We start from the raw sequence: 16,094 nt of genomic DNA, 5'->3' as shown, positions 1-16,094 counted from the left end.
GCATGGAGGATGGTGACCAGTGGTGTTCCACAGGGATCTGTTCTGGGAGCCCTCCTTTTTGTGATTTTTATAAATGACCTGGATGAGGAAGTAGAAGGGTGGATTAGTAAGTTTGCTGATGACACAAAGGTTGGGGGTGTTGTGGATAGTCTGGAGGGTTGTCAGAGGTTACAGTGGGATATTGACAAACTATAGATCCAGGCTGAGAAGTGGCAGATGGACTTCAACCCAGATAAATGTGGTGTTTCATTATGGTATGTCCAATTTGAAGACAGAATATAATATAAATGGTAAGACTCTTGGCAGTGCGGAGGACCTGAGCAATTTTGGGACACTCAAAGCTGCTGCGCAGGTTGATAGTGTTGTTAAGAAGGCATATGGTGTGTTGGCCTTCATCAACCATGGGACTGAGTTCAAGACCGGTGAGATAATGTTATGGCTAAATAAGACCTTGGTCAGACACCACTTGGGGTATTGTGTTCAGTTCTGGCCACCTCACTACAGGAAGGATGTGGACACCATAGAGACAGTGCAGAGGGGATTTACAAGGATGTTGCCTGGATTGCAAGGCGTACCTTGTGAAAATAGGTTGAGTGAACTCGGCCTTTTCTCCTTGGAGAAATGGAGGATGAGAGGTGACCTGATAGAGGTGTATAAGATGATGAAGGACATTGATCATGTGGATAGCCAGAGGCTTTTTTTTCCAGGGCTGAAATGGCTAACACAAGAGGGCATAGTTTTAAAGTACTTGAAAATAGGTACCGAGGGAATGTCAAGGGTAAGTTTTTCATACAGAGTGATGGGTGCATGGAGTGTACTGACAGCAGCGGTGGTGGAAACAGATACAATAGGGTCTTTTAAGAGCCTCTTAGATAGGTTCATGGAGCTTAGAAAAATAAGGGCTATGCGCAAGGGAAATTCTTGGTAGTCTCTAGAAAAGGTTACATGGTCGGAACAATATTATGGGCCGAAGAGCCTGTAATGTGCTGTAAATTTATATGTTCTATATTCTATGATCCAAAAATCTTATGTCCTCTCTCATATGCAAACTCCTTAGTCACGTGTTAAACTGTATAATCATTCTAGTTCTTGCCTCACCAGCACGTGGCATGGATAGCAAACCTGAGATCACGATTTTGGAAGTCCGCCCTTTAACTTAGAACCTAATTCCCTGAACTTCCTATGCAGAACCTCATCACTCATCCTACCCATGTCATTGGTACCTACATGGACCACGACCTCTCGCTGTTCACTCTCCTACATAAGAATGCTGAGGACTTGATCCAACATGTCCCAGACCCTGGTATCTGAGAGGCAACATACCATCTGGGAATCTCATTCCCGCCTACAGAACCTGCTGTCCATTCCCCTAACGAACGAATCCCCTGTCACCACTGTGCAGCTTTTCTCTCCGCCCCCCACCCCACCCTTCTCTTTGGGTCACAGAGGCAGACTCAGTACCAGAGACTTACCCACTGTGACTTTCCTCTGTTAAGTTACCCCACCCAACAGTATCCAGTTTCCTGTATCTTGCATCTTGGGTGTAATTATCTCTTTATATGTCCTATCTATCACCCCTTCAACCTCCCAAATGATCTGGAGTTCATCCAGTTTCAGCTCCAACTTCTTATTGTGGATTGTTAGAAGCTGCAGCTGGATGCACTTCTCGTAGTTGTAGTCATCAGGTACACTGGCCTTCACATTTCCTGCAAGAGGAGCATTCAACTATTCTGCCTGGCATCTCGACTGTCCTAACTGAACAGATGTAAAGAAGGAAAAAGAGAAAAAAACTTTATCTAGGGCATTTCTTTTTTGCCTTCTCTGACTGAAGCCTCGCAGAGCTAAGGCCTCAAGATCACTACTCTAACTCTGTCTACTCCAATGATGGCCACAGTGCTAGCCCCTGCCTTCGTTTAATTTGCTCTTGCTAATCAATCCCAAACGCATATTGGTTGCTAGTCAGAGCTCAATTATGTTGCCGCGATCCACCACTGCCTTTTTCTGCTTGGGCAGTGGACCTGAGTGAAATCCCATCCTCTCAAACTTCTGATGACCAGATTGGTTGCTTAGAGCTCAGTGCTGGTCAGGGTCCAGCAGTATCCACTCAGAGGGAATAGTCAGTGGGTACAGCAGTATCTCCAGAGGGAGTAGTCTGCAGATCCAGCAGTATCCACAGACAGGGAATACTCAGTGGGTCCAGCAGTATGCAGAGAGAGTAGTCTGTAAGTCCATTAGCATCCACTCAGAGGGAATAGTCTGCAGGTCTGGCTGTATCTACAGACGGAATAGTTGGTGGGTCCGGCAATATCCATAGACAGGAATAGTATGCAGGTCAGGCAGTATCCACAGATGGGGGTTAGTCTGCAGGTGAGGCGTTATCCACAGAGAGGGAATAGTTGGTGGGTCTGCCAGTATCCACAGAGACGGAGTAGTCCGTGGGTCCCAGTATCCGCAGATGGAATAGTTGGTGGGTCTGGCAGTATCCACAGACAGAGAATAGTCCATGGCTCCAGTGTCATCCACAGGCAGGAAGTAGTCCGCAAGTCTGGTGATATTCACAGAAGGAAAAGGTTTCAGGTTAATAACACTTCATTAAATGTTTGGTGTTTATAATTCAATCTGAGATATTTGATGCTGTTTGAATTGTCGTAAACATTTGGCTGTGTTAAATATACTGTAGAAAGAAAATATTTTGTTCTTCTAATTCTTGCTCTCATTTTATTCCCTAGGTTTAAAAGACGAGTATTAATCCAGCAATTAGAAAGAGTACTGGAAAATGTTGCTTCAAGGTCTCTGGCAGGGTAGATCAACCATGTCAACAATAGATGGTTCATTTGTAGGATGAAGGAACAGCAGCTTACTTCTCTGTCATACTGAATTGCTCATAGCCTGTTTGATTTGGGCATCCTGTCAGCCCATTGTGGTACAGGACACAGTCTCTGAACACTGATTTAGGTTCTGTGGGAGCTGTTGCTTTTAGTGATGGATATGGTGAACATCAAGGAATGGAGGAAAGAAGAACTGATGATTTAAAATAATCATCTTTTTGGTACTACTGTTCACTTTGTTATTGAAGGCTTGCACATTCCGATATGGTGTTACCTTTGGCACATGATCTAAGCACTGTGCTGTAGGAAGAAATGTGAATTTTTATTTTTAAACACAATAAAAAGATAAATATGTGGAGGGACACCATCTACCTCAGAGTCACTTTACAATTTTGTAGATAATCGCATGTGGCCAATTCATCCATACTATGCACAGCCTCTACACAAGGTGCTTTGTACTGTGTGTGAACTCTGCATGGGTATCTTCACCTTTTTATTGTTGATTTGAGAGATTATTTTTGACTACATTGTTACAAATTAAAACACCAAATTGTCATATTTTAAGGGGTAAAATTACTTTTGTAACTTACCTATTGGAAAAAAAATGTTTATCATGGAATTTTGTATTGGTGATCACATGTGCAAGTGCAGTGTCACAGAGCTGAGGTTACACAGTTGGAGTTAGACCTTACACAGGGGAAGGTGGGTGAGTGTGTCTGTCATCTCCAGGACACTACTACTGATGTTCTGCAGAATATTGTCCTTAACCCAGCCATCTTCAGCTAATCACTGACCATCCATCCATCCCAAGGTCAGTGGATGTTCAGCTGCTCAACAAAAGAAGTGCCTATGACTGCATACAGCACAACCACATTCACACACAGGTTAGTAACAGGCTAGGAATATTCACACTGCATCATCGCCAGTATGAAGCCACTCACAGATTGGAGGAGCAACACCTGATATTCTGTCAGGGTAGCCTCCAACCTAATGGCATAAACATTGATTTCTCCAACTTCTGGTAATTTCTCTCCTCCCCATTCACTCTTTTTCCAATCCCCTTGTCTTCCCATCATCTCCCTCTGGTTCCCCTTCTTCCTTTTCTCCCATGATCTACACCTATCAGATCACTTCACATTTTCCACCTATCACCTCCCAGTTTCTCACTTCACCCCAACCTGTTTACCTATTACCTGTCAGTTTGAACTGCTCCCCCTACCTTCCTTCACAACCTTCTTACTCTGGCTTCTTCCCAGTCCTGATGAAGGGTCTCAGCCCGAAACATGGACTCTTTATTCCTCTTCCTGACCTGTTGAGTTCCTCCTGAATTTTGTGTGTGAATCTGAATAATTTTGGTATGGTCACTCTGCACTGAGGATTTGCATGTACATTCTGGAATGGAATTGAATTGTTTTATTACTTGCATCCTTCATATACATGAGGTGTAAAAATCTTTACGTCTCTGTCTAAATGTGCATTCTGCAATTTATGTTAATAATAAATAGTCTGTATAACAGGACAGTCATTATAACATAGAAATACAATTGTATTAGCATGAGTTAATCAGTCTGATGGTCTGGCGAAGAAGCTGTCCTGGAGCCTGTTGGTCCTGCCTTTTATGCTGCGGTACTGTTTCCCGGATGGTAGCAGCTGGAATGGTTTGTGTTTGAGGTGACTCAGATCCCTAATGATCCTTTGGGCCCTTTTTTCACACCTGTCTTTGTAAATTTCCTGAATAGTGGGAAGTTCACATCTACAGATTCATAGCAGATGTCAGCGTTCGGGCTGAGTTGACTGTAAACTCAAATGCACTTTACTGTTTGATCACTTTTCTTATAAGGTGGATGGAGGATGAGAGGTGACCTGAGAAAGGTGTATAAGATGATGAGGGGAATTGATCATGTGGATAACTAGAGGCTATTTCCCAGGGTTGAAACGGCTAACACAAGGGGGCATAGTTTTAAGGTGCTTGGAAATAGGTACCGAGGGGATGTCAGGGGTAAGTTTTTCACACAGAGACTGGTGGGTGCGTGGAATGACCTGCTGGTGGTGGTGGTGGAAGCGGATACAATCGGGTCTTTTAAGAGCCTCTGAGATAGGTACATGGAGCATAGAAAAACAGAGGGCTATGTGCTAAGGAAATTCTAGGCATTCTAAAGTAGGTTACATGGTTGGCACAACATTGTGGACCAAAGGGCCTGTAATGTGCTGTAGATTTCTATGTTCAATAAGGGGACTTAGATCCTAGTGTATTTGGGACAGTAACTTTGAACAATACTTTGTGGAAACAACCAAGTACAGGCTATTTTAGATGGGTTAAATGTAATAACTGCAATTTTGGTCATTTTGGTAGCGATATACATTCCACCTCAGGTCAATGTCAATCAGGCTTTAGATGATCTGAGTAATGGGATCAACTGCATGAAACAGCACACCCTAACACCTTCACCATTGTTTTGGGAGATTTTAACCAGGCCAGTCTGAAAAAATTACCAAGCAATTACTATCAACAGATCACTTGCAATACCAGAGGAAACAACACATTGACCATTGCTACACCACCATCAAGAATGCCTACTGTGCTATTCCACACCCTCACTTGGGGAAGTCTGATCACCCGGTTGTACTTCTACTCCCTGAGTATAGGCAGAGACTGAAGACTGCAGCACCAGCAGTGAGGACCAAGAAAGTATGGACAAGGGAAGCATCGGAGTGCCTACAGGACTGCTTTGAATTGGTGGACTGGACTGTATTCAGCGATTCATCTTCGAATCTGGATGAAAATGCTGCAGTTGTTACCGACTTCATTGAAACCTGTATGGATAAGTGTGTGCCTATATTCCCAAACCAAAAGGTGTGGATGAACCAGGAAGTACTTAGTCTGCTGAAAGACTAGATCTGTGGCACAGAAGTCTGGCAACCCAGGCCCGTACCAAAAAACCAGGTATGATTTGCGGAGGACTATTTCAAGGGCGAAGAGACAATTTCGAATGAGGCTGGAGGCGACATCACATGTACGACAACTCTGGCAGGGTTTGCAAGACATTACTTCCTACAAAGTGAAACCCAATAGCATGAATGGCAGCGATGCTTCCCTACCAGAGAACTCAGTGCCTTCTCTGCCTGCTTTGAAAGGGGGAATATAACGACAGCTGCGAAGATCCCTGCTGCACCTGATGATCCTGTGATCTGTCTCAGAGGCTAATGTTAAGCAGTTTTTAAAGAGAGTGAACCCTCGCAAGGTGGAAGGTCCTGATGGAGTACCTGGTAAGGATCTGAAAATCTGTGCCAACCAACTGGTGGGAGTATTCAAGGACATTTTCAACCTCTCACTGCTACGGGAGGAGGTTCCCACTTGCTTCAAAAAGGCAACAATTATACCAATGCCTAAGAAGAATAATGTGAGTTGCCTGAATGACTATTGTCCAGTAGCACTCACATTGATGGTGATGAAATGCTTTGTGAGGTTGGTCATGACTAGACTGAGCTCCTTCTTCTGCAAGGACCTGGACCCATTGAAATTTGCCTATCACCACAATTGGTCAATGGTAGATGCAATCTCAATGGCTCTTCACATGGCTTTAGACAACCTGGACAACACAAACACCTATGTTGGGATGACTATAGCTCAGCATTTAATATGATCATTCCTACAATCCTGGTTAAGAAGTTGCAGAACCTGGGCCTCTGTATCTCCCTCTGAAAATGGATCCTCGACTTAGTGATGTTTTTAGGCTGGCCTGGTTAAAATCCCCCAAAACAATGGTGAAGGTGTTAGTGTGTGCTGTTTCGTGCATGTTGATCCCATTGCTCAGATCATCTAAAGCCTGATTGACATTGGCCTGAGGTGGAATGCATATCGCTACCAAAATTGCACGGTTTTGATCGAGGCACAACTGCACAAGGACGTGGATTTAGACTGTTAGACTGGCGAGTTAGACAACGAGTTAGACTGGCGGGTAGGATTTAAAAGAAGACAGCTTTATAGAGCAGACAACTGAGTTAGAGGGAGACAGAGTGGGAGGGCTTTGGTTCAATGGGGCTTCGATGATAGTGGGTCGAGGTGAGGTAATTTGCTTGTGAGGAGTAGGAAGTATGTGAGGCCGGTGTTCTGTACAGGGTATCAGGTGTGGGATGTCTGGGAGACTCCCAACCTCCTGGACGGCCACATCTGTGCCAGGTGTGTCGAGCTGCAGCTTCTTAGGGACTGGATTAGGAAACTGGAAATGCAGCTCGATGACCTTGGTTGGTCAGAGAAAATGAGGTGGTGATAGAGAGGATCTATAGGCAAGTAGTCACACCGGGGCCTCGGGAGAAAATTAAGTGGTTAATAATCAGGAAGAAGGGCAAGAGTCAGATACTAGAGAGCACCGTTGTGGCTGTCCCCCTTAACAGTAAGTATTCCTGTTTGAGTACTGTTGGCGGGGATGACTTACCTGGGGGAAGCAATAGTGGCCGCGCCTCTGGCACAGAGTCTGGCCCTGTAGCTCTGAAGGGTAGGAAAAGAAACCTAGAATATAGAAGCATAGAAAACCTACTGCACAATACAGGCCTTTCGGCCCAGAAAGCTGTGCCAAACATGTCCTTACCTTAGAAATTACCTAGGGTTACCCATAGCCCTCTATTTTTCTAAGCTCCATGTAACTAACCAGAACTCTCTTAAAAGACTCTATCATATCCACCTCCACCACTGTCACCAGCAGCCCATTCCATGCACTCATCACTCTCTGCGTAAAAAGCTTACCCTTGACATCTCTTCTGTACTTACTTCCAAGCACTTTAAAACTGTGCCTTCTCATGCTAGCCATCTCAGCCCTGGGATAAAACCTCTGACTATCCACGTAATCAATACCTTTCATCACCTTATACACCTCTATCAGGTCACCTCTCATCCTCTGTCGCTCCAAGGAGAAAAGGCCAAGTAGTTTACTCAACCTATTCTCGTAAGGCATGCTCCCCAACCCAGGCAACATCCTTGAAAATCTCCTCTGCACCCTTTCTATGGTTTCCACATCCAAGGAAGAGGATAGCAGCAGTGATAGGGGACTCTATAGGGGGTCAGACAGGCAATTCTGTGGTTGCAGGAAAGAAACACAGATGGTAGTTTGCCTCCCAGTTGCCAGGGTTCAGGATGTTTCTGATTGTGTCCACAATATCCTGAAGTGGGAAGGTGAACAGCCAGTGGTTGTGATACATATTGGTACTAACGACCTAGGGTGGAAAAGGGAGGCGGTTCTGAAAACAGACTACAGGGAGTTAGGAAGGAAGTTAGGCAAGACTTCCAAGGTCGTAATCTCAGGATTACTGTCTGTGCCACACGACAGTGATTATAGAAATAGAGTGAGGTGGAGAATAAATGCATGGCTGAGGGATTGGAGCAGGGGTCAGGGATTCAGATTTCTGGATCTTTGGGACCTCTTTTGGGGCAGGTGTGACCTGTACAAAAAGTTTGGGTTGCATTTGAATCCGAGGGGGACCAATATCCTGGTGGGGAAGTTTGCCTAGGCTATTGGGGAGAGTTTAAACTAGAATTGCTGTGGGGTGGTAACTGAACTGAAGAGGTGGTTGGCTCACAAATAAAGAAAGCTTGTAGGCAGTGTGAGAGGAAGAATAGGTAGGTGATAGAGAAGGGATGCACTCAGACTGATGGCTTGAGATGTGTCTATTTTAATTCAAAAAGCATCATGAACAAAGCAGATGAGCTGAGATTGTAGATCAGTACTTGAAGCTATGATGTTGTGGCCTTTACCGAGACTTGGATGTCTCAAGTGCAGGAATGGTTACTTAGAATACCAGGCTTTAGATGTTTCAGAAAGGACATGGAGGGAGGAAAAAGAGGTGGGGGCATGGCACTGTGATTAGAGACAGTGTCACGGCTGCAGAAAAGGAAGAGGTCATGGCGGGATTGTCTACTGAGTCTCTGTGGGTGGAAGTTAGGAACAGGAAGGGTCAATAACTCTACTGGATGTTTTTTATAGACCTCTCGATAGTAACAGGGACATCGTGGAACAGATAGGGAGACAGATTCTGGAAAGGTGTAACAATAAAAGGATCGTCATAGTGGGAGATTTTAATTTCCCAAATAATGATTGGCATTTTCCTAGAGCAAGGGGTTTATATAACCATATAACAATTACAGCATAAAAACAGGCCATCTCAGCCCTTCTAGTCCGTGCCGAACTCTTACTCTCACCTAGTCCAACCAACCTGCACTCAGACCATAACCCTCCATTCCTTTCCCGTCCATATACCTATCCAATTTTACTTTAAATGACAATATTGAACCTGCTTCTACCACTTCTATTAGAAGCTCGTTCCACACAGCTACCACTCTCTGAGTAAGGAAATTCCCCCTCGTGTTACCCCTAAACTTTTGCCCCCAACTCTCTTTTTTTTCTTTTTCAATCTTTTTATTACTATCAAAATAGAGGATATACATAGTATTGTTACACAATTGTTGGGATTACATTGTTAATAGATAACATAGATAGTTATATATTCAGTTAATACAAAAGTAATAAACCTCCCAAAAATGTTCAAAATACAAATGTAGAGTTCACAAAAGAAAGGATTAACATATCCAAAAAGACAAAAAAAGAAAAAAAAAATATATACCCCAAAAAAGAACTAAACTAACCAACACTAACCTAACAGGTAAAAAAGAGAAAAGAAATGAACATGGGCTGTTTATAGCATCAAAAAAAAAAAGAGCATCAGTGTCATCCACTCTGAACCTCCCTCCCTACGTATATTAACACCGAAAAATAGGTTTGGAAAGAGGTCAAATCACATCATATGAAAGTGTTGAATAAAAGGCCTCCAAATCTGATCAAATTTAATAGAAGGGTCATATATAACGCTTCAGATCTTTTCTATGTTTAAACATCACATAGTTTGAGAGAACCAATGAAATGTGGTGGGAGGATTAATCTCCTTCCAATTCAACAAATCGATCTTTTAGCCATTAATGTGAGAAATGCAATCATCCAACGTGCTGAAGAGGTTAAATGGTGTGGTCCTATCATTGGTAAACCAAAAATTGCTGTGATAGGATGAGGTTGTAAATCAATATTCAAAACAGTTGAAATAATATCAAAGATATCTTTCCAATATTTTTTCAGAGTGGAACATGACCAAAACATATGAGTTAAAGAAGTGGTATCAGAATGACATCTGTCACAGACTGGACTTATATGAGAATAATAACGAGCTAATTTATCCTTGGATATATGGGCCCTATGAACTACTTTGAATTGTATCAACGAATGTTTAGCACATATAGAGGATGAATTAACTAATTGAAATTTTTTTTCCTATTTTTCGATAGTTAAGGTCAGCTTAAGTTCCCTTTCCCAATCATTTTTAATTTTATTAGATACATCTGAATGAATTTTCATAATTATATTGTAGATAGATGCTATTGCACCTTTCTGAGAAGGATTTAAATCTAAGATTTTTTCCAAACTATCCGTAGAGTAAAAGTTCGGGAAAGTAGGAAGGACGGTATTTAGAAAGTTTCTAACCTGTAAATATCTAAAGAAATTAGATCTAGGTAAATTATATTTGTTAGATAATTGTTCAAATGACATGAAACAATTATCCAAAAATAAATCACAAAACCATGAAATACCTTTAGTTTTCCAAATCAAATAGGCTTGATCTATAATAGGATAGAAAAAATAGTTAGATATAATAGGACTTGCTAGAATAAATTGATTTAACCCAAAAAATTTCCGAAATTGAAGCCATATTCGTAAAGTATATTTAACTATTGGATTATCTAATTGTTTATCCAATTAGAAGGAGCAAAGGGAAGTGAAGTCCCTAGAATAGAACCAGAGAAAACCCTTGTACCGAGTTACATTCAAGATTTACCAAGTGAGGGCTTAAAGTTACATCCAAATCCCATAACTAAAATTTCAAATAATGAATTGCCCAATAATAAAATCTAAAATTCGGCAGTGCCAGACCACCCTCCTTTTTAGACTTATGTAAGTATTTTTTGTCTAGTCTCGGATTTTTATTCTGCCAAATATAAGAAGAGATTTTAGAATCAACACTATCAAAAAAAGATTTTGGAATAAAAATTGGTACCGCTTGAAATAGATATAAAAATTTGGGTAATATAAACATCTTGATAGCATTGATCTGGCCTATCAATGACAAAGACATTGGTGACCAATTAGTAAATAACTGTTTAATCTCATCAATTAAAGATAAAAAGTTAGCCTTAAATAGATCTTTATGTTTTTTGGTAATTTTAACCCCTAAATATATAAAATAGTCAATAACCAATTTAAAAGGTAACCGTCCATATATTGGGACATGCATATTTAGAGGAAATAGTTCGCTCTTATTAAGGTTCAGTTTGTAACCTGAAAAATTACTAAACTGAACCAACAAAGATAAAACTGCAGGAATGGATTCCTCGGGATTAGAAATATACAATAATAAATCATCTGCATATAATGATAGTTTATGTATCTCATTCCTGCAGGTAACAGCAAAAATATTAGATGATTCTCGAACAGCAATTGCTAAAGGTTTCAGAGCAATGTCAAATAGTAATGGACTGAGAGGACAACCTTGCCTGGTGCCCGGAAATAAACGAAAAAAGGAAGATCTTTGATTATTAGTAATAACTGAAGCTACTGGGGTATGATATATCAATTTAACCCAAGATATAAATGTCAAACTAAAATTAAATTTCTCAAATACAGTAAATAAATATGGCCATTCAACTCTGTCAAATGCTTTCTCAGCATCCAATGAAATGACACATTCTGGAGTACTACATGAAGGAGTATAAACAATATTCATTAATCTCCTAATGTTAAAAGAAGAGTACAGGTTTTTAATAAATCCAGTTTGATCCACAGAAATAATTCGAGGTAACACCTTCTCCAACCTAGTCGCCAATATCTTAGAAAAAATCTTGGAATCTACATTCAACAAAGATATTGGTCGATATGATGCACATGCAGTGGGATCTTTATTCTTTTTTAATATTGGGGAAATAGAAGCCCTATAAAATGATTGTGGTAATTTACTCAATTTAATTGCTTCTTTAAAAACTCTACCTAGCCAAGGAGAGAGAATAGCAGAAAAACATTTTAAAAATTCTACTGTATAACCGTCTGGACCTGGTACTTTACCAGAATTCACTCAATACATGATGCCTTTTATTTCTTCATCTGTGATAGGAGTTTCTAATATTAAACGTTCTTCGGGTGATAATTTCAGAAAATTCAATTTCCTTAAAAAGTCATACATAGTATTAGGATCATTGGGAAAATCAGAATTATATAAAGCGGTATAAAAATCTTGAAAAGTTTTGTTTATTTCATCATGATTAACTATCAAGTTATCACCTTGTTTACGAATCTTCATGATTTGGCATTTAACCGAGGCAGTTTTCAATTGGTTAGCTAATAATTTACCCGATTTGTCACTATGTATGTAAAACTCACTTCTGGTTTTCATTAATTGGTTTTCAATCAAGGATGTAAGAAATAAATTATATTCCATTTGAAGCTTGACTCTCTGTTTATAAAGCTCCTTACTAGGAGCAATGGAATATTTCTTATCAATTTCTTTGATCTTGTCAACCAATAATAATGCTTCATTCTTAATACGTTTCCTCATACCAACAGAATAGGAAATAACCTGACCTTGGATATATGCCTTAAAAGTGTCCCATTGGAAATTTCTTCTGTAAAATTATTTGAAAAGAAGAAATCAATTTGTTCCTTCATAAACACAACAAAATCCGAATCTTGAAGCAAATTAGAATTAAATCGCCATTGTCTAATGTTGGGAACTGTATCCATTAATTTAATAGAAAGCTTCATTGGAGCATGATCGGAAATGGCAATAATATCATAGTTACAATTAATCACAGATGGGATGAGACGAGAATCAATAAAAAATAATCAATTCTAGAGTAATAGTGACACACATACAAAAAAATGAAAACACTTTGTCCTTGGGGTGTAGAAATCTCCAAATATCCAAAATTCCAGAATCATTCATGAAAGAATTGATAAGAGTAGCAGACTTGTTTGGTAAGACTTGAGTAAATATGGATCTATCCATCGAAGGATTCAAACAACAATTAAAATCATCACCCATTATCAACGTATATTCATTTAGATCAGGAAAAGCAGTAAATAAATTCTTAAAAAATTCGGGATAATCCACAGTAAACATTAGCCATAACCACTTTTTTATTAAAAAGTAACCCAGTAATAAATAAAAATCTGCCATTCGGATTGGAAACAGTATCATGATGAACAAATGTAATTGAGGGATCAATAAAAATTGAAACACCTCTTATTTTAGCCTGCAAATTCGAGTGAAACTGATGGCCCTTCCAAAACCTGAAAAACGCTGATTATCCTTTTTCCTTACATGAGTTTCTTGTATAAAAATAATACGAGCATTTAGCCTTTGGAATACTTTAAAAGTCTTCTTCTGTTTAAATGGATGGTTTAAACCATTTGTATTCCAAGAGACAAAATTAATAATCTGAGCCATAATTACATAAGATAAACCCTTTGGTATGTAAAGAGTTAAGCATAATGTGAACTCATGAACCCGGAAGAGGAACAAAAGCTCAGGGAGGAACCAGAGGTGACAACACTGTATACATCTTTGTAGTTCTAAATCAGCCCAAAAAAGAAAACCGAAAAAATTGAAAGACCCCCCACCCTCCACCCGCAAAGCCCCCAGACTGAGCCTAAAGGCCAGAAAAAGAAATAACACTAAATCTACCCCCGTTTCTCTAGAAGGCAACTCCAAAGATATATGTTAAAATAAAGACCACCCAAAATCCAAAAAAATAAAGATTATATTGTAACAAACTTCATGAAGTAATTTCTAACAACAAAAAGAAAATGTAAACAGCAACGTATATTATAAATCCAAAACAAAGACATAAGTAATTAAAAATTACATTTCAGAAAAAACAAAGGCATTATGGGAAGGAGAATGCAAAAAGAAGGAAAAAGATGGCGGAATGAAAGAACAAAAGGAAATATGAAATCAGAACAACCAACCGCCGTCTTGATTATACAATACTAAAACAGAACTAAGATATTCCTCCTAAAAAAATCCCCCATCAATCATTAATAAAAATGACAAAAATAAAAAAATTAAACAAAACATTAAGAAATTTAAAAGGAGAGAGAAAAAGAACAAGTATTTTGAGTAAAAAAAACTATGATTAAAATGTAAAATATCACTACACTAGCTTATAACGATCAAACTTCATAGGATAATTACAGTCTTTAAAAAAAAAGAAGGCGCATAAGCACAAAACCAGGACTACAATATCATAGAATAATTAAAAATGAGTGTCTGAAGCAAGTGGATAATGTTCATCCAAAAAACTTCAAGCGGCGGCTGTAGTTTGAGACCCTTTTCGTAACATTCTGACATCAAAGGTTTGAAAGCCAATCGTGCCTTCATTACTTCTGGGCTATAATCCTGCACAAGACAAAATTTGATAGTTTTGATGATGGATCATACCTTGCTGATGAGCGACATGAAGAAGATGTTCTTTAACATGCACATAGTAGAACTGGACAATCACTGCTCTCGGTTTGCTTCCAGAGCTCAAATTTCGGGGAAAGGAGCGATGAGCGCGTTCCAGCCATGGGGGTTCATTTGGAAATACAGAGGTAAACACATCCTTTAAAAGTTGAGAAAAATTTTTTACCGGGTCCCTTCTACGCTCCAAAGAATAAAGACCTAACTTGTTCAACCTTTCTCTGTATTAGATGGGGTGGAGTTTGTTAGATGTGTTTAAGAAGGTTTCCTGACACAATATGTAGATAAGCCTACAAGAGGAGAGGCTATGTTTGATGTGGTATTGGGAAATGATCCTGGTCAGGTGTCAGGTCTCTCAGTGGGAGAGGATTTTGGAGATAGTGTTCATAATTCTATCTCCTTTACCATAGCATTGGAGGGGGAAAGGAACAGACAAGTTAGGAAAGTGTTTAATTGGAGTAAGGGGAAATATGAAGCTATCAGGCAGGAACTTGGAAGCATAAATTGGGAACAGATGTTCTCAGGGAAATGTACGGCAGAAATGTGGCAAATGTTCAGGGGATATTTGTGTGACGTTCTGCATAGGTATGATCCAATGAGACAGGGAAAAGATGGTAGGGTACAGGAACCGTGGTGTACAAAGGCTCTTGAAAATCTAGGCAAGAGGAAAAGAAAAGCTTATGAAAGGTTCATTCAAAGGTTTGAAAGGCCCATTCTAATATGTCTATCCATGGCCTCCTCTACTGTCAAGATGAATCCACACTCAGGTTGGAGGAACAACACCTTATATACCAGCTGGGTAGCCTCCAACCTGATGGCATGAACAGTGACTTCTCTAACTTCTGTTAATGCCCCTCCTCCCCTTCTTACCCCATACCTGACATATTTAGTTGTTTGTTTTTTAGTTGTTTTTTTTTTCTCTCTCTCTGCCCATCACCCTGCCTGTTCTCCATCTCCCTCTGGTGCTCCCCCTCCCCCTTTCTTTCTCCCAGGGCCTCCCGTCCCATGATCCTTTCCCTTCTCCAGCTCTGTATCACTTTCACCAATCACCTTTCCAGCTCTTAGCTTCATCCCATCCCCTCTGGTCTTCTCCTATCATTTCGCATTTCCCCCTCCCCCCACTACTTTCAAATCTCTTAGTACCTCTCCTTTCAGTTAGTCCTGACGAAGGGTCTCAGCCCAAAACGTCAACAGTGCTTCTCCTTATAGATGCTGCCTGGCATGCTGTGTTCCACCAGCATTTTGTGTGTGTTGTTTGAATTTCCAGCATCTGCAGATTTCCTCGTGTTTGCTCTTATGAAAGGTTCAACTGATAGTTAGTTTTATTTTGGGTTTTTTTTAGGCAAATACAGAATGAGGTTGGGAGGTTATTATATCTGTGTTATCAAATGTTTGCATTTGTATTCCTGCCTTATTAATTATGTACTCTCAAGCTCTCTGTATTTGTGTTTTTTTCTATGTTTTTGAAAATTAATAAAAAGATTTAAAAAGAAAAAAGAAAGGTTCAAAATACTAGGTAATGATAGAGAGCTAGAAATTTAAAAGGCTAGCAGGAAAGAGCTTAAGAATGCAATTAGAAGAGCCAGAAGGGGCCATGAGAAGGCCTTGGCTAGCAGGATTAAGGAAAACCCCAAGGTATGAAAGAAGATATGAGGTTGCTTTGGCAAGTAAGGTGAAAATAAATCCAAAGGATTTCTATAGTTATATTAATAGCAA

General features: G+C 40.0%; 1 long non-coding RNA gene across 2 annotated transcripts in view; it reads right to left on the bottom strand.

Moving 5' to 3' along the window:
- Nucleotides 1-9,315: 9,315 nt before the first annotated feature.
- LOC140734140 (uncharacterized) overlaps nucleotides 9,316-16,094 on the bottom strand; it is a 79,818-nt gene continuing 73,039 nt past the window's right edge. For both annotated transcript variants that reach the window (XR_012100489.1, XR_012100488.1), the window contains exon 3: nucleotides 9,316-14,315. This is a non-coding gene — a long non-coding RNA (uncharacterized lncRNA). The remainder of the gene's footprint in view (nucleotides 14,316-16,094) is intronic.

This window comes from Hemitrygon akajei, chromosome 10 (genome assembly GCF_048418815.1).
Source record: "Hemitrygon akajei chromosome 10, sHemAka1.3, whole genome shotgun sequence".
NCBI lineage: Eukaryota > Metazoa > Chordata > Chondrichthyes > Myliobatiformes > Dasyatidae > Hemitrygon > Hemitrygon akajei.
The sequence above is the reverse complement of the archived record's forward strand: the minus strand, read 5'-3'. Positions and strand labels throughout refer to the sequence as shown.